General features: G+C 39.5%; 1 long non-coding RNA gene across 1 annotated transcript in view; it reads left to right on the top strand.

Annotated features, from left to right (window-relative positions):
* Positions 1-14,783, top strand: part of LOC146762074 (uncharacterized) — a 63,898-nt gene extending 49,115 nt beyond the window's left edge. Inside the window, exon 4 of the long non-coding RNA XR_014942919.1 lies at positions 2,489-14,783. This is a non-coding gene — a long non-coding RNA (uncharacterized LOC146762074). The remainder of the gene's footprint in view (positions 1-2,488) is intronic.
* The last annotated feature ends 1,128 nt before the right edge of the window (positions 14,784-15,911 follow it).

Here is a 15,911-nt window from a genome sequence, read left to right as displayed (position 1 = left end):
ATCAATGTGAACTTTCCAGATTTATCATTGTTAAAGTGCACCTGTGCCAAGCAACATTGTGCTGATTCTGGGGAAAAAAAAAAAAGCAGCATATTCATTAACCACCTCTGGGTTTTGTGCCTCATTTGCAGAGAATGGGCCAGGGAGAGGCAGGATTTTTGGTTCATGCTGAGGTAATGCAGCACAAAGCAAGCAGAATGGCTTCAACTGAAGATATTAACTGCACTCTCTTTTATGGTTTTGTTTTTTTCCCCTTCTTCTCTTTGTTCCTCACTTTTTAATGAATAATGCTTATAGTAGAAGGTGGCTGGAAGGAGGGGAGATCTTGCAATGTGTGGGCAAATGTGGAGCTGGTGTCTTCCTCTTAGGCCTTGTGTTGTCAGAATCCCTCCTGCATAGTGGGGATCAGTGCCCACTGAGAAGGCTCACTTGTGTGCACTGTGGCTGTGTCCTGGCTTTGCTTGCTTGCTGGCTCATTAATACAGCTGTCAGAGCTATTTAGGTATTAACCTTGCTGAAGCATGTGTGGACATCAAGAGTTAGAACTTATTTTTAACACCCAATTTTATTCCTTTTCATAAGGAGTGAGGGAAAAAAAAATTTAAACAATCTAAAACTTCCCACAGAAAAATTAGTGAACTCATAAAAATAATTTTTAAGAGGTATATTTCAGCTTCAGTATTTCACATGTCTGCTGCTATGAGTATAGGAACATTTTATTTTATTTTACATGCTCTTTTGTCAAACCATTTAATAGAGAAAATTGAGTACTAATCAGAAATTACCCTAGAGGACTTTGAAAATAATGGATTATCCATACACTGGCATCAATAATAGTAATATATAATTATACAGTACTACTTATTTGTCATGAAATAATGAAGATCTCGACAAAACGCAGAAGAAATAATTGGAGGTTGTGATGTAGTACTTCTGGAAGTTCAGCACAGTATTCTGTTCAGAACTGCAATTTCATGTGTTCCCAGGGGTGAAAACTGTTGGGTTTTATTGTATTTATTTTTTTTTATTCAGAATTTTCATACTCCAACAGTTAATATAGCTTTGTCTAGAACAGGAATTCTATGATGTGAGTGCTCTGATGTTTGAGTTATCAGAGTTCTTGCTAGATAATGTAAACAGGGACTTAAAGAAGCTCTTATTCCATCTGTATATGTGACTGCCAAGTAGCACTGAAATTCTCAAGCTGTATGGTAGGTTATTCATTCATGTTTTTTTTTCCTTCTGAGTGTAGGCTGACTAAGATATTTTTCACAACTGTGTTTAAAAATAGGAGAGAGATACTGGGGTGTGACTGCCTAAGAGGGTGTAGGTATGGAATGGAATATGGAAAATAAGATGAAGACTTATGAAATCCAGGAGACAATCGAGTCAAACCACAGTCTGTCTCTCTTACGGATTCCATCACTCTTCAGCTGTGCCCCTTCTGCATCGTTTGTAGAGAAGGGTTGTACCCAATTTACCAGCTTGTGTTTTGTGGATAGCTTTTAACTACAAGCACCTACAACACCAGCCTTTCTGTAAGCTTAACCAAGTCAAATGTCTTGAATGCACAACATGCGTATGCATGGCTGAAGTGTTACTAGTCAGCTGCAGCGACACACTGTCAAATAAAAGGAATGTTCATAGAACTTAAAAATATCCCACTCTCTGTGCCCGAGTGCCTCCACACTAAACTTTAGCCAAAACTATCAAGAAAGAGTGTAATGAGGAGAAGTATGGTCATTTTACATATGAATTGTTAATATGTAACTGACCTGAAATGCTGATAATGTTGAATGGCATCTTACATTCTTTGAGTCTGTGTAAGAGCTGGTTTTTTTGTGAAGTACTGTAACAACCATGGGTGATAGATAACTATGTCACCAGGAACTGTGCTAGTCCATGAGGCATGCAGCAAAACAAGCTGTTAAATGATGTTTGTGTTTCAGCCTTTGTTTATTTGAGGGCTTCATTGCTCCTTGGAGGCTTCTTTCACTTAAAGAAAGGGAGATGGCAACTTGAAATTTATACCTCTGTGCTTGCAGATAGAACTAATTCGGTTGTATTAGAAGATACCACTGAGTTGGTGCTTGGGATTGATGGGTTTTACAAGCTCATGCTGTGCTTGGTTTGTTCCTGCTCTAGACTGCAGTAATCACAAATGGACAGAACTGGTGCTAGTCAAAATGTTGTAGCTTGGGATACTGAACATGGAAACTGATAGAAGCAAGGCTTTGCCAAGTGGTGGAACATCCTCCCAGGCCAATACCAGTCTCTTGTGACTGTGTTGTACTTCAGTCTGGACTGTTGGTAGGATTTCTTCCTCTTTCCAGCTCTAAAGAATCTTTTGGTTCTGATACCACTGCTTGGAAATGTGATAACACCTGGACCAAATGCAAGTAACACATCCTGAATCCTTGAACTAATAAAACAGTGAGATACACCAGCCAGTTAATAAGCTCACTGTGTATTCTGTTTCTGCACACAGACTATCAGGGCTGGAGAAGATGGAGACCTGGTTTCTAGAAAGAAGAGCTGGTGCTGAGAGATGGCTTCCAGAGAGAAAAAAGAGGCCCAGAGAGAACATGAAGATCTTGACTGAGACATATCTAGGAAGTGAGGGAAGATCCTGGAGGTGAGGCAAATGCATGGAGACCATTGTCAGGAGATGCCCAATCACCAAACAATTATGCCTGAGACCAGAAACTGCAAGCAGCATTATAGCAGAATCCAGCAGGAATTTCTGCACAAACTGCTCTAGCCAATGACATGCTTGCAAGGAAGTCAAGACCTTGGGAACATCATGGGGAAGCTGTAACAGACATAGAGAATAAGCATAGAAAAAAAAACAAACCCTGCTCAAGTTTTGGCAGAGGTGATATTCTTTGTTTTCCCAAGGATTCTGGATGAACCATAAAGCAAGCTATGAGATGGAAAAGGAAGCAGGGAGGGGGAAGTGCTGCTGTTAATTTGGCATTCATTTTAAGGAGCTGAATGGCAGCCAGAAGTAGTGCAGATGGCATCTCAATTCCCTCTTCTTTTGAAGAAAATGTATTTTTAATACAGTAACTTTTTGTTTTCATTAAGACATTTTTAGCTGTGGAATAAGGACACTTAAAGGCAGTAGTTAAACCCTCAGCTTTTAGATGACATTTCTGGATGTAGTTTATTTCCCAGAGTGATGTATGAAATGTATGGTTTCTCCAAAGCCACAACCAAGAAGCTGGGTAGTAAGGATGCAAGGGGCTAGCTGCCAGACACCCTAGGAAGGAAGCAAAAGGACACAAAGCTGGTGATATTGTTGCTTTTGCTTATGGGCATGGTGGTGACATGAGAAATTGTATTAAATTGGATTTTATAATGTTCTGGTCAAATCCCAGCTCCAAACTTGTCCAGATAAACTGTGTTCCAGGCACCTGCTTAAATGCCTATCTGACTGCTATCAAGACTGCAAGCCTGCATGAGGTGAAAAGATATCATGCTTTAGGTGTGGTGTATTATAAATTATTATTTCAGTAGGGTATTTTTCTGAAACTAATTTTTTCATGAACTTATTTGTGAATTGTTCTCCTAGGTGAGCTCCAAAGCAAAGATAAAATTTGAACTAACTTGATACCAAACAAGTTGCCATGTGTTTGCTTGTCAATAAGATAATGTTCATATTTTGGCAATTTATTGCACCTCTAACGTGATCTTCAGGCTTAATAGTATACTGAAAGCATTCCTACAGGGCAGGATCAGCACTACCATAGTACAACTCATGATTGATAGCAGTATGAATCAGGAAGTGCCACTTAAAAGACTTTATAAGGGAAGCTGTCTCTTGAAATCTACGGTTAGTATTTTGTTATTATTTATTTGTATATTTGAACAACTAAAGGATCTTGAGTTTGATTTTTACAGAAAACCAATGCACAATCACCAAATATACGGAGTGGTGTGGTTAGGCTAGTATTTTATAGATCGTATAACTAGAAAGATTATCATGGTGGAAAGAGATAATAAAAAATAAATGAAAATGCTCACCTAGGATTGCAGGGAAACTCCAAAGCAAGCCATCTCCAGAGAGAGATCCTTCCCTAGTGGCAGATAGCTGTTAAATGGAGTTTAGGGGAGTTGTAGCCAGGCTCCAACCCCTTCTGGTCACACAGCTGAATTGCCTTCACCTTTGCTCCCACAGCTGCCCCAGTCATTGCCTCAGGTGATCGATTTAGGCTGACTCAACAGTTCCCATACAACCCTTAAATTGATATTAGAACCATTGCTTCTACTTCCTTTTGAGAGACAAAATTCTGAGATTTCACTACTAAATAAGTGAAAGAACGACTAAAAGGACATGACAACTGAAAAGGTTAGTTGTTCAAACAGTTTATTCCCCGAACTATTAAATAGTTAGATAAATAAATGAAAGTATCTTATAGTGGAGAAGGTTCATTACTCAAACATCTTTCCAGAACTATCTATAACCTCTAAAATTATGAACTTGTTACTGATGCTGCTGTCTGCAGTGGATTCTACCTGGGGAGCCGGCCCATCCCCTGCATGTGCCTGGTGAGAGCTGCAGGTCCCACAGGGGCAGGACGGGGCTTCCCGTCAGGTGGCACCAGCATGGCTGCTGCTAGCATGGCTACTGCAAGGGATGAAGTGAGGAGGGCCCAGCTCTCTGTGCTGCTACAGCAGATCTGACAGGGGTGGAACAGCACTGGTTCGGCTGGTGGCTTTCTGAGGATGCTTGAGTGGCAGGGTCCCCACAGTTGCTGCTGTCTCTGCCTTTTTCCATTGGTACTGCCAGCAGGCTTGCTGAACAGCTGCTCCCTGCGTGGTCTTGGCACCTGATCTGCTCCTCAGGTGGCTCTTGTTCAGGTCTCTCTGCAGGGCAGGGGCAGCCATCTTTCATTTCCTCAGGGCAACCCCTTGCTGGCAGTGTTTGGGAAGCTGGAATTCATCTCTCATGAAGCATGGGTGAGAGTAGAAGAGTGAGTGAAAAATGCAAAGGAGAAGAGTTGGTTGCTATCTGTTTGGAACTGAAAAACAGTGAAATACAGGAAGTAAGGCTTAATTGCTGGAGGCAAAGATGGGTAGTGAGAAGGTCTGTTGGTCAGATTAATCCCAGAGCTTAGGTTAAGTCAAACAAGATATGTTGCAAATATATTGTAATAAATAGACTCATCATATCCTGATTTATCTTTCTTTTCCATGCATTCAAATTGGGATATAACTCAAATCTATTTTATCTCTATTTCTACAATTCAGCAGTGCAACTTCTAAAATACCCAGAAACAGTCAGAGAAAGATATAAAGATCAGAACATCGACTAACATCCTCCTTTCTTCTGTTACCAAAGCTTTTTTCCTTGAAACTTCATCCCACCAGCACTTCTTGTTGACCTGCACGGAGCCACAGGTGTTTAAACAAGAGTAGAGAAGCAAAGAGAGCTGTATTTAAAGGGGATCACTTGTCTCCTAGATATTGCTTCCCCTTCCCTGTGTGGTCCTTGAATAGCTCACTTCTGGCCTCCCTGGTGTCCCTTTGGTTCTCCAGATGGGGCTGGGAAGAAATCAGTTTCCCAAGCAACATTAACAAAAGAAAATAGCAATCTCTTCCCAGTTTGTAACCACTTCCTGGAAGTGCTCCGTGGTTTCAATAGTGTGGCTTCTGCAGGGCAGTAGCTGTATGTCCAGGTGGTGCTCTACCATATCAGCAATCTCCCAGAGCCTTTTGGTCCAACTAGGAGAAGACAGTAAATACATTCTGCTGATAGTATTAACAACCTGTCTTTGGTTCCTGTGCTTTTATTTGATATTATTTGAATTTAGAAAGCAAGCTCATAAAATCGGTGATGTTCTTTAAGCCTGTCAAATCACACTCCTCTCTGCAGGAGCAAGGGCTTCATCTGTCAGGGAAAGACTTGGTCTGGAGTTGGTGTATGCAGGACTTGAGTGTATGCTAAGTCTTAGGACACCACTAAATTGGAGGAGCTTTTTACTCCCTCAAGGGCATAGAGTCCTTGCAGAGGGATCTTGACATATGTAAAGGCTGGGCAGTTACCAAGTGCATGAAGTTGAACAAGAGCAAGTGCCAAATTCTGTCCCAGAGTGGGGCAGCCCAGGATGTACACACAAATTAGGGGAGCTGCCCTAAAGAAAAGGATCTGGGGGTTCTGGTTGATGGCAAGTTGAATCTCAGTCAGTATTGTGCCAACTGTACCTGGACACGGTGCATCAGGTCCATCCACTCTGACAGCTGGGCAAGGGAAGGGGTTGTCCTGCTGTGCTCTGTGCTGTGCAGCCTCACCTCCAGCACTGGGTGCTGGTTTGGGCACCACAATCTAAGAAGGATGGCTACAGCTCCTCACACGGAGCAGATGGGTAGCCCTGAGCTCTGCTCTCTGTGACAGCAACATGGCCCCAGGGAATGGCATGGAGCTGTGTGAGGGGAGGGGCAGCTTGGGAGTTTGGGAGTTCAGTTTCAGACTGTAACCCTGCATGTGCACTCAGCTACCCACTGTCAGTGATTATAATTTAAGCAGCTTTTTCAGTGACTGCAGGTGTCTGGATGTTCCCTGTACTCCATACAAGAACAGGCACCACAAAGGACAGAACCTCACATTTAAAGACAGTTATTCCTTTCTTATTAATTCATCTAGTATATGTGCATTTTTGCATAAGGGAGGAAGATGTGTTTGAGGTAAAGGGAGAGTGCTATTAAGTGATGTATTATTCTTGCTGAGGTAGTTTGAGTCTGTTTTGAAGAGGAAATTTAGTTACAATATATGTGTTTTATGGAGCTAGTTCTCAGCATAGTGTTTTCCAAACTATAGGTTGCAAGGCTAACAGAAAGGAAAATGCTCACATTAGCATATAACATACAAATCTGGCTAGATGAGATTTCAGCTTCTGTCCTCTTTTGCAGTGAAAGCAATAGCTAATACTCTTCTGAATGCCTTAGAAATCTCTTATCCCTTTTGAATAAAAATTCACAATGTGTTTTTTTTTTTTTGCTAATTAATTTGGAGATAGGGTTGGGAAAATATTTTCGTGTAGCTGGGGAGAGCTACTGGTGTCTGCCACTGCTAAGTTGAGAGGCTTTTTCTTTCACTCTTTTTAGGAATAGGCTTAAGGCTGTTCAGAAGGGAGGGTGAAGCTCTGAATTCTCTGATGGAGACTTGTTTTGCAGCCAGATTGCTGTGACAGAAAATGCTTTGCTCCAGCTCTCATGTAGCTTTGTCTGGGCTTTGTGATCAGCATCATCCCAAAGAAGCAAAACTGTTTAGGAAATTTATAGATAGCAATTTGGTCTCCAGTGCAGCAGAGGCTCATCTGTTAATTGCTTTGAAGATTAAAGTCAAGACCTTGAACTGGCATCTGAAACTGACTTTAGAGATAAGCCCTAGCCGTGAACTTCTGTCATCTCCTTCACAAAGCCTTTGGTATTTAGAGGATAATAGATAAGCAGGATATCCAGGACAGCATCTAACTGATGTAAAGGATTTGTTTTATGGGAACCTAAATTGTTTCAGGGCTAAAACCAGTCCTCTCTATGTCTGTTATCCAGAGATCTTTCCAGAGAAGATGTAAACTAAGGAAGAGTGGAAGTAAGGCCAAGTAGACATACAGAAGTGACAGCAAGTCAAATATTGATAATATCTGCATGTAAATAATGGATTCAGGTTGCTAATTGAATTTATATGTTGTATTATTTTAATTTAAGATGAATAAAAAGGAGCACCATTCTAGATATGGTGTTATGTTTTCTTTTTTTTGTCCTTTTTTGTTTTTGTTTTTGTTTTCTGATGCTTCAGTTCCTTTCTTTCTCTCCTTCCTCACCGCACAAACCTAATTTGGATTAAGCTGCCATGTTTTGCTTAGCAAAGTGAACTATCGTATTCTAAGGAGATTTAAACATTTTGTCATAACTTCTTTTTTTTTCCAAGGCAGTTTGCATTGAGGGCTGTTTCTCTTTGTTCTGCGTTAAGAATGCAGTAGGAAAATGCTTCTGGCAAGTTAGACAGTTTGTTCTGGGCTGCTTAGATATAGCCAAATTCCCCAGTTTGGGTTTGATTCCATCACTCCATGTCATTTTTAATCGGAAGTATCTCCCTTTGTCAAGTATGGTACAAGCAAATAGAGGTGTTTTCTCAGAGACACTCTAGTGCCAGCACATTAGAGGCTGATTTGAATACAATGTTTGAGAGCTCTCTGTTGATGGCATTTGTTTTTATGGTGTTTGGGAGCAGTACCTGAGGAATAGCTGTTGCATGTGGCCAACTACAAAGACAAAACCACAGACACTCCACGCATTGCAGAGCTTGTAGCGTGCTGTTAAATGGAAAAAAAACTTGTGGTGTGTAACCAGTATGGTAACAGCAGTGCTGCTGCTGTTAAAATGCTTTTTCTCAGGGAGATTAAAAAGAACAGATTTAATTAGGAGAGGATAAACATCAGAGGGAAAGAACATATGCCATTGAACTTGAAGGATGAGGAGTGGAGAATTTATGTGTAATTGGTGAAATTTAAGATGGGAATGAATTGAAAGTGCTGCATGGCAGGTGACAGAAGGCAGTTTGAACAAACCACTGTCATGAGAAGTCTGAAAACAGAAAGAGCTCTTGTATGTTGTTAAACCAAAGAAAAGACTTGCTCTATTTTGGTTTCTCCTGTTTCTGTCTGGTTTCTCCCTATGTTTTCTGACCTCAGTTTGTCCTCCTTGAAGTTACTCTTTCCTTTTAATATAGTTGAGGTTGCTCAGTGATATAGATTACCTGCTGTTATGGGCTTGGATAATACAGGTTGTCCTCGCATGCTGCGTGGCCTGGAACATCAAGCAGTGGCGTTAGCCTTCTTGGTGGGTGACTAATATATTCCAGCAGCGTTTCTGAGCTCAGGAAAGCAGAGCCCAAGGAAAACACTTCAGGCAGCTATAGGTCTTTCCAAGCTGCAGCAGAGAGAGAAGGAGATGTGGGAACAGGGATGGGGCCTCTGAGTTCTGTTTCAGGAGACAGGAAATTCTCCCTTGAAGAGGGGAGAAAAGAGTCATTTCTCCTCCTCCTATTTATAAGAGGGAAAGAAGGAGCAAGTAAGATAAAGGACTTGCATTCCAGTGCTCAGCTACAGTGGAGCTTGCAAAAACGATGCTGGGATAGATGAGTGTGCCCCTTTTGTTCAGTGAGCAAAACCCTTTCTTCTTTTTCTTATCCCTTCCCACCCCCCTCATTTCCACTGTTTATTGTGATATATAAAGTGGATCTTGTTCTCTACCTCATCCCAGCCCTGCAGCTGGTGCTCTATTTTGAGAAGGAAGATGATGAAAAGAGGATACTATGATTTGGTTTGAACTGCAGCCACTCTTACTAGCTCAGCTGTGGCTCTCCAACACAGGCATGGTGCTTTCCTTCTCAGTTTTTTATTAGAAGTAAATATACTACTTGTGTAGGTAACAGCTATCCTGTGATGTGTGAGCCGAGCACAAAAGGGATTCTGGTATAACCTCAGGGAGCTGCAGATAACTTAATTTTACTGTTTGTTGTCTTTGTAGCAGTGGCTGGCTACCAAGCACTTGGGTAAATTGTTTATTTGAAGAGAAATACAGGACAAGTCTGTAGAGTATAATAATGTGTCTTTGCTCAGTTTTTTATCATAAAAGAATCTTAAAAGTTAAGCTGTAGTAATTATTGCTTGCAGGTAGCAGAGATTTATCGTTGCTCTTATGGAGAGATCTGCTGCCTATGTTAAAATGTTTCCTTCTGCAAAAGCAATATGAAATCCCTGTTTTATTGACAAAAGCAATTTTCCTTAGCTTTAGAGGAAGATGGAGAAGGGCAACTGCTGATTTAAGTTCTGAACAAATATCCCAATGCCATGCATACACACACATGGACTTCTTGGTTGCTGTGCTATTAATATTTAATGTAAGAAGCTACCTTTGCATGAAAAAAATATTTCTTATACCTGATCCCACTTCCCAAAAAGGCACCACAGAAACCATAGTTTTTTCTATCTCTGTGTAGAATCGAGACAGTAACGACAATGAATTTTACAGCTCAAACGGTACCTTTCATACTGTAACAATAACTTCCTCATACTACCTGTAGAAGCAAGGCATCCTAGGGCAATTGCACGTAAAATGATAACATTGCTAAGTTTCAAATGTACAACATGAATAAACAAAATATTTGCTGATGGTGTGACTAGAGTTCTGCAAATAGGTCAGATGCAAATGGAGATCTTTAGCAAATTTTGTTGTATAAATTGTAGCTGATAAAGAAGTAAATGTTTTGAGACAATGGCATCTTTGAGGAATAGTGAACAGCATAATGTATGTGTGGGAATGGTGGGGTTGTTTCTGATCTAGATCTGTACAGTATCCGTTCACTGATGGTTCTAATTCAGTTGAGACTTTAAGAATAGGTTTATAAAGTTGCAGCTTTAAGCTTCAGTATGTTTGATCTTGGCTGGCTTAATTCATGCAGAAGGACCTGCAGGAGTGGAATAATCCTAAATTTTTATGAAGGGAAAACTCTTTTTGACTTCAATTCTTCTTTTTGAATTCATAACGAGTACTCTTGTATTTAAGAAATAAACTGATAGCATCATCAGTTTCATAGAATCCTTGAATATCCTGAGTTGTAAGGGACTGCCCAATAATCAAACCATTTTTCTGAGAACATTGTCCAAACACTTTTTGAGATGTGCTGAAAAGCCCAAAGATACCATCGTGCTGTTCAGAGACATGCACAAACTAGAAGGGCTGGTGGGGGGGAGGGGCGGAAGGGGGAAAGAGATTCTACCTCTACCAAAGCTCTTCTTTCAACGTATATTAGTATGGAGAATAGTTTATTGGAAGGGGAGTCGCAAAGCATATGGGTCCTTTGTAGAAAGAAACAGAGAAATGTCTGCCCTGTGCCCATAGCGATAGCATTCAAAAGCTAATAGAAAAATCCTCAAATTGTACTGTTGAGTAATGGTGGGCTTGGAGTGCCATAGGTTATATTTAGGCCCATGGCTGGAAGCACCTGAGACCAGTTTTTAAAGGATTGATTGGAGTATGGCTTTTTATTATTGATCATCCATAGCTTTGAGATGTACAAATTAGCATCTTATTTCTAGTTGGTGCAAAACTACGATGCTAGGTGGACTTTTTTGCTGTGATAGACTGTTGTCTTATATTCTCACACTGAATATATTGGACAAGGTCTTGAGATGGTCTTTGAACCTTCAGCTTGCGTTGGTTCAGGAAGGATCAGTAGGTAATTCAGTAGCTTGCAGTATCAGCCTGTTGGAACTGAGCAGAGTTCAGTGAATACCCTTTAAAATCCTGTTTGAAGGCAGCCGCTTTTTAGAAGGCTTAAAATGCTTGTTATAGATAGCTTGTGACGTTCCCATCCATCTAGTCAGAGATGAAGATAAATTAAGAAGTGTAAACAAAGCAGGAGCGTTCAGAAAGAATTCAATACTGTACTGATTTCTCTTTTCCATTTATGTCTTAAGGCTGTAAGACTCCTTAAAAATGAGCAAATCTTTAAAAATTAAATAATTTTTAAGCAGAAGAGAAATATTTTTGGTTAAAGAACAACTTCTGCAATATATTTGGGGGGTGGTGGAGGGAAGGGAGAACAGTGATTTTATTATGGCCTGATTATAGAGAACTTCACACTTAGCCCAGCTATTATGACTCTTCACTTTGCGCAATATTCGGCCAGTTTCTGCCAATATAAATTCATATTGATTTTTATCGAGTGATGGCAAGTTGTGGAACCAAGCATTAAAATGAGAAGGTACAATAGGGAGCATCAAAGGCAGGAGAAGAGTTTTGGTGCTCTCTGATGTCAGAAATGCTGTCTCAGAGTAAGGCTTTAAATGAAATCTTGCTTGAAAAAGTGGACTGGATTTATCCAGGGGTCACTTCTTGACATTTCTGAGTTGGTCTCCTTAGGCTGTTTTAGAGGAATTGATGAGAAAACTGGATGGTATCAATTACTACTAGAAAAGATCTCGGATGATAATTTAATTCACCAGCTACCATCGGATGTTTAAGTATCTTTCTATTACCTGTTTTAATTTTCTGTAACGGTGTTCACTATTTCAGGCCAGTTCTTTAAGCAGATGCTGATGATAACTTCTTGATTTTAGGCATCGTTTTCTTTTGAAATCTTGCTCTTTCATAACTGATTTCAGCTGAAACTGTGTTTTCTCTCCCGCCTTCTTGATGTTGCCCTTAGAATGCTTCACTCTGTGGTTAGAATTGTGAGGAATGATCTTTGCTTCTTACTGAGTACTTTGATGGGCTGTTTAAGACTGACTTTGTGCTAATTGTGTATGGTAAACAGTAGTGGCTGTATGTTCCTCTGTCAAATATTGTCGTTAATACTTTTAAATTTGTTATTGAGAATGATTTTTAAATGTAATTTGTGACATCTCATGAAAGCAAGAAAGAGCCTGAAACTGAACGTATGCAGATCAAATAATGGAACATTTTGAATACCTAGAAGGGAACCTGAAATCAGAACTCTGTGGAGAAGTCCTCAGGAGTTCAACATTACTGGGACTGTAGTACTTCAAGTTATGTCACATTCTGAACATGTAAGTGTGACAGTAGAATGGGAGGACTTCTTTTCTAAAGTTTAGATGTCTTGATCTCTTTGTTAAGTGCTTTGGTTTGGTTGGTAAGCGAGGATTCTCCTGAATTTCATTCCATTTGAAGTGGAGAAAATGCCTTCTAAATATCCCAAGCAAGACTGACCAGGTATCTGAGAGAAAAGGAGGAGTTTTCAGCCAGCGTTTGGAGATACCAGCTGCACACAGGAGAATTCAACAGGTGAGCAGAAAAGGAGTAAGCAGCGATGGAATTGGTGCACTTCCTTGCTGTGTGAACTGACATAGTTAACTACACATCTGCCATATTCTTCCAGTAGACCTCAAGTTCAGTAAATCCTTGGTTCTTTCTGATTATTTCACTCAGTTCTTGATTAGAGCCTTGCCATTCAACTCTGATTGTCATCTGCCTCGTTTGTAGCTGGTGAGGCTTGCTTTTGTTTGCCTTGATGGATATTGGTATTAATTCCTTGAATAACAATTTTGTTTTTCATAAATGGAGAGACAATAATAACACGAAGTTGTCACAGTATATCAGATGTACTTGAATTTTCTGAATGCATTAATAAAGACGGAAAAGACCAAGTATAAATATAAAACTGAGATGGCCATTCTTTTTCAGTCAGTATGAAAGATTAAAAAAGAAAGGAAATTTACTACTCAGGGAAATTTAGTTGCTCTTTCTCAGGGGAAATGGTCAATCAACCCCACAGGGATGATTTATCAAGTAAATTCAGATAGTAGGTGGGGGAACCAGGGCAAGGGAAGGTTGCAGAGTTGATAACTTTTTAAGCTTTTTGCACACAGCATTTAGAAAGAGCTGAGCTTTCTTTGGCTACTTTTACTGTATATTTCATTTTCCCTTTCATGAGGAAAAAAATAAAAGCCATGTGTCCATGAAGCTGTACAGCTGAGTGGGAGCCTTCCCAACATACACCATGAAGCACGCTTAAGTGTGCTTCAAGAATCACGCCTGCATGGGCCATGATTCAGTAATGACAATCATAAAGATAACTGTTCAAAGTATTATTTCATTGTACTTCAAGGCATCACCCTACCTATCTTCCTTAATATTTTTGAATGTTGTGGTATGATCAAACAGCAGTCATGTAAAAGCAGTTAAGAATGAGAATGCAAAGTGCTTGAGGTTTAACTGTTATTTCTGTCCTTCAGTACTGACGTGTGGAGAGAGCCTGTAGCAGGGACTTCAGTATTGTTTTGTTTCAAGTTGCTTGGCCTTCCCAATGTCCTTTGGAGGTACCACATGAGCTCAGTAAAACACAAATGATTCCTGCTTCTCAATTTTTCCCCTCATCATCTATCTTTACTACATATTCTAATTCTTATTCTAATTCTTTCCCACTGGCCTGGAATCCCAACTTAAATTTTCCAAGAGAAGAAACATTTGTATTTCTTCCCTCTTTAGATGTCCAATGTAGCATGCTTTAAACGTGGTGGTTTTTTTTTTTTGTTTTGGTTTGGGTTTTTTTTTGGTATCTTCAGTAGTTAAATAAAGTGTATGTAGCCTATTCCTCCTTAGGCACTTTAATTGCCTTTGAAAATGTAAGCTAATGTGGATTCTGCTTTCTGTTGCCTTTTCTGCATCTCCAGTTATTTTTGGTGACAGTGTTTCCCAGTATCACCTGTCCTTCCATGTGAACATTTCCTGTTGTTGCTTGAGGTTAGAGAACAATTCAGCTTGCATTTTTCCCCCCACAACTGCCAGCACTACTAATTGAATTATGATTCCTCAAGAGAATGTGTACGTGTTTTCTGTTTTGCTACTGAGAGGAATAAATGAAGATGCAATTAGAACATCTAAGCTGTTTTTTTTCCCCCCTCAAATAATGTATCTGAAATTCAGACATTTTGCGGAATGTTTGTAAGTATTAAACCTGTATGAAATGGATCACAATTTAAATGACAAAGCAGCACCCTACACCTATCAGAATTTGATTTCTATCTTTTTATTCTGTTTGATTTGTGTTGTGGTTTAACCTGGCATGCATGTAAACACCACACAGCCTTTTGCTCACCTCCCCTCCTCCCAGTGCGATGGGAGAGAGAATTAAATAACAGTAAAGATAATATGTATATATAAAATGAGTGATGGACAAATCATTCTGATTAATGTTATGCATGATGTACATTGTATACATCTATGATTTTTAAATAAAAGTCTATTCCTGTATAGCATTATCTTTTCTTATACTTTTAATTATAATAATGCTCTTGTATTTAGTATCTCTCCATATTTGACCTGGATGAACTCTTCTAACCTTCCTCTTGAGTTTGTCTCAAGTGCAGATATGTTCCTGCATGTATAAAATTAGAAATTGGGAAGAGTGTTCTTTGATAGTCACAGCTAGGAGCACAGATAGTGAGGCAAAGGAATGAGCAGAATTTCTTGTTCTTTAACTATTTGGTTGGAGAATTTGTGCAGTATTTGCCCAGCGTGTCAGTAATATATTGAATAATCTTTCAGCACTTAAGCAGTGAGGCATGCAGACACTGGAGGATGAAGTAGGGCTCTTGGCCTCTGTCTTCCTCACTATTTCCTCCCATTCTGAAATCCTGAAAGCTAGAGCCTTGATCTTCCATAGAGAAGGATGGCCACATTGAAGAACTGTGTGCTATGAAACTTCTCTAGAGCCTCCTCTAGTTTAGTTTTTGTTTCCTTACCAAAGTTTCCAACAAACTTACGGCTGTTAAGATTGCAACTGTAGGGCCTTGAGAAAATTTGCCTGCATGTGCAGCATCACAGAATGCTAGATAAGAAAGCAAGAAAATACTATATCCAGAATGCTGCCTCTACTGGAACTATAGTTGCTGATGATCTGTCATGTAAACCTGTTATTTATGCTCGTATATATATATATATAAGAAATAATCCTAAAACCAATGGAACATGACAAACTCTATGTAAGATGCTTATTTAATCTTTGGACTGCAATATTACAGCTGTTTCCTGAAGTCTCTTTTGTCTTCTATTACTTTTTTTTTTATTTTATTACTGGTTTATGATTCTCAAATTGACTTATGTTGAATTGGGGAAACTTTTAAGTATTGATTTAAACAGGCTGAATAAAATAATGGGTATTTTTCTGAGAAATGAAAAGAAGAGGTAGTTGTTAAATGATGAAATGAAGAAAAATATCAAAATATCTCCCCTCCACGTGGAATTATATATATGTTGTTTTGTTTTTTTTTTTCCCTGTCCTCCTTTTAATGACGAATGAAGTTTTAACTGAAAATGCTTAAATGATAGCAGTGCTTTTTTGGCTTACAAAACTGCAAACAAAATGATATTTGCTATGATGC

This window comes from Coturnix japonica, chromosome 2 (genome assembly GCF_054131305.1).
Source record: "Coturnix japonica strain WE chromosome 2, WE-NBRP24, whole genome shotgun sequence".
NCBI classification, from domain to species: Eukaryota; Metazoa; Chordata; class Aves; order Galliformes; family Phasianidae; genus Coturnix; species Coturnix japonica.
This window is presented reverse-complemented; position numbering and strand designations above follow the sequence as displayed.